Below are 3619 nucleotides of genomic sequence, written 5' to 3'. Positions count from 1 at the left end.
ATTAAAAAAGCTCAACTACGTTTCGCTTTTTCAATCTTTTCCTCGACCATGAAAACGTCAACATACCGCTCTTGTAACGTATATTACTATTTTAGGTTAGGTCTCATGAATCGTAAACTGTTTAGTCAAAGCAATAAATTACATGTTGCCTGACAAAATAAATTGTAATAGGCCTATTAGATCAAACTAATCCTAATTACCAACATAATAATACGTCCAGGAGGAAAATATTCTATTTCATAAATAAATTATTGAACCATTTAGGAAACACCTCGCAACATAAAGATGATATGCAAGACGTTGTTATTGTTAATACTATATTATTATTATTATTATTATTATTATTATTATTATTATTATTATTATTATTATTATTATTTCAGTACCGGGGGCAGTAAACTGCACACACGTTTCAGGTATATGGCCTAAAACAAGGTAATTTACACACATGTAATTTGCACACACGATTTTGGATATGTAATCTGCACATTCAAACAACCCAGGTAATAAAAACAGGATGTAAATTGCACACAGAGCTATAATGGTATGTATTTCCTTTGAACATACTCCTACTACAATATTAACGTATTAACCATTGATTTATATTGGTAGGTGATATTTTGTTCGCTTAATGAATTCCAATCGGGATATATGCTTCTCAGTAAAATCTTTTATGTTTCTCTCCATAGATTCTTTCTTCTTTATGGAGCCTTATTTTTAATTTTTGCTGCAGTAGGTAGATATCCCCTGAATTTTCACGTATATGTATATTTGAAATTCAATTAAACTGTTCGTAAAAGTACAAATATCAGGATAAGCAGAGTAAAATGTCTTGTTGAATCTAATATGAAAATACTCGCAGACATTAATTAGTTGTACGCTGGAAGCTTTCTGTTTTAGCTGCCCAGATGGAAGGAGGAAAGATAGCGTCATTGTCTACATATGTGTCTACTGAAATAAATAGTCACAAAAGTTATCTAGCTTTTCATCTTGTGGCTTAATGGCCACTAAATTAGATACAAAACAGTCGCCATCGTCATGTAGGTCTAAAAAAGGTAGATCGAATACAAATTTTAACCAGTTGCCGATTTCAGAATCAGTTTTATATTTGTTTATTAAACCATATGTTTTTAATCTGACGAAGCCAAGATTGACTTAGGTGGAATGTACATCCAACGACATTGGCTTCACTCCATACAACACTTATTGCAACATAGATAGCACTTATAAACAACTGTGTTCAAGGACCAATACTTTATGTTGAACTGCTGTGTAACTATCCATCTGAGTCAGTCTAATTCATACAATACCTCTCTCCTTTCATTACAATTGTCAATCGTGTTTATCACTTGTAACATTGGTTGACATTGCGTTCGATTTATATGTCGTTTATTAAAAAAAATAACCCGAGTCATGCTGTGTGTGCAGTTTACATACGACCTCTACCATCTAGGTTTTGTTGTGTGTGCAGATTACATACGACCTCTACCACCTAGGTTTTGTTGTGTGTGCAGATTACATACGACCTCTACCACCTAGGTTTTGTTGTGTGTGCAGATTACATACGACCTCTACCACCTAGGTTTTGTTGTGTGTACAGATTACATACGACCTCTACCACCTAGGTTTTGTTGTGTGTGCAGATTACATACGACCTCTACCACCTAGGTTTTGTTGTGTGTGCAGATTACATACGACCTCTACCACCTAGGTTTTGTTGTGTGTGCAGATTACATACAACCTCTACCACCTAGGTTTTGTTGTGTGTGCAGATTACATACGACCTCTACCACCTAGGTTTTGTTGTGTGTACAGATTACATACGACCTCTACCACCTAGGTTTTGTTGTGTGTGCAGATTACATACGACCTCTACCACCTAGGTTTTGTTGTGTGTGCAGATTACATATGACCTCTACCACCTAGGTTTTGTTGTGTGTGCAGATTACATACGACCTCTACCACCTAGGTTTTGTTGTGTGTGCAGATTACATACAACCTCTACCACCTAGGTTTTGTTGTGTGTGCAGATTACATACGACCTCTACCACCTAGGTTTTGTTGTGTGTGCAGATTACATACGACCTCTACCACCTAGGTTTTGTTGTGTGTGCAGATTACATACGACCTCTACCACCTAGGTTTTGTTGTGTGTGCAGATTACATATGACCTCTACCACCTAGGTTTTGTTGTGTGTGCAGATTACATACGACCTCTACCACCTAGGTTTTGTTGTGTGTGCAGATTACATACGACCTCTACCACCTAGGTTTTGTTGTGTGTGCAGATTACATACAACCTCTACCACCTAGGTTTTGTTGTGTGTGCAGATTACATACGACCTCTACCACCTAGGTTTTGTTGTGTGTACAGATTACATGCCACAAATGTACAGCAAAGGTATGGAAAAAAAAAAAAAACCTGAAAAGTGTGTGTAGTTTACCTCCGCCCTTCAGTACGTAGCATTGTGGTTTTAACCTTTTTGGTAATAAATATCAGGTATTAGTTGGCAACACTGAAGAGACGGCGAAATTAGACTTTTAGGAACTGCTCTTACGTGATCCTCACTATACCGTGATGCTAAATTTCAATTGGTTAAAATTGAGGCGCCACGGGATAAAAGACGCACCAGTAACTCCACCTTTATGTCTGAAGGGAGGTAAACTGAAGACAGTGTAGAAAGTTTACGGATGCCGGTTTCAAGAGTTGACTCAAGGAGAAGAGGAGAGGAGGAAAGACGGTCGAGTTGAGATTAAGGAAATGGCGCTTGGAGCATATAAATTAGCACCGTGAGCTCGCAAATCTAATATCGAACCTCTGTTTGCTTAAATAAACAGAGAGCAGATTCCTTCTCGTGCCTCGTGCAACTCATTTAACAAACGAAAATTAATTTCCTGGGAGGTCACCCGGACTACTTTATTACATAATCCAGCGCCGTTAATGGCGACCACTGTACACAACAGGACTTAATTAAGTCCTCCAGATATCGCCTAACAGTGTTCCTGCTAAAAAGTGCGTATTAATAAAACGGGAAGTCCAGTAGAGCTCGCTCAAAGAGTCGCATGGGACGACGGGGGCTTTGATGGGAATCGATCAGAGGGAACATTCCTGCAACATCAAACAAGTCGAGCTTCAGCCTTCAAACAGCCGCAAATTGGTCATTTCGGCTCCGGGCTCCTCCCAACGCAATTTCCCGCCCACACACATACTAGCGTTCATAACCAGTGGCGGGCGGGCGCAGAGGGGCTTCAAAAGCGCAGCCACGCGGACGGGCAAAAATATTAATCAGCGAGCTCAAGTCAAATTAGGGGGACCCCTGCCCCACCTTTCTGCTTGTTCCATGACGCTTCATCAACTGCATTGTCAACGAAGCGTTGGAAGAAAAAACGATCGAATGATTGATGTCGGATTGCATGATGGCCTCATGACAGAATCCTGGGCTCAAAAGTGGATGAGTCCATTTTTTAGTTGATTATTTAACGACGCTGTATCAACTACTAGGTTATTTAACGTCGATAGCTGTTAGCGAAATAGTGTATGCTAATGTATTCAATATTGAACAAATTTTTAAATATACTCTGTTAAAATTTTATCTGTAGTAATCTCAGACCTCGAGTG

The sequence above is a fragment of the Periplaneta americana genome, chromosome 14 (assembly GCF_040183065.1).
Source record: "Periplaneta americana isolate PAMFEO1 chromosome 14, P.americana_PAMFEO1_priV1, whole genome shotgun sequence".
Classification (NCBI taxonomy): Eukaryota; Metazoa; Arthropoda; class Insecta; order Blattodea; family Blattidae; genus Periplaneta; species Periplaneta americana.
This window is presented reverse-complemented; position numbering follows the sequence as displayed.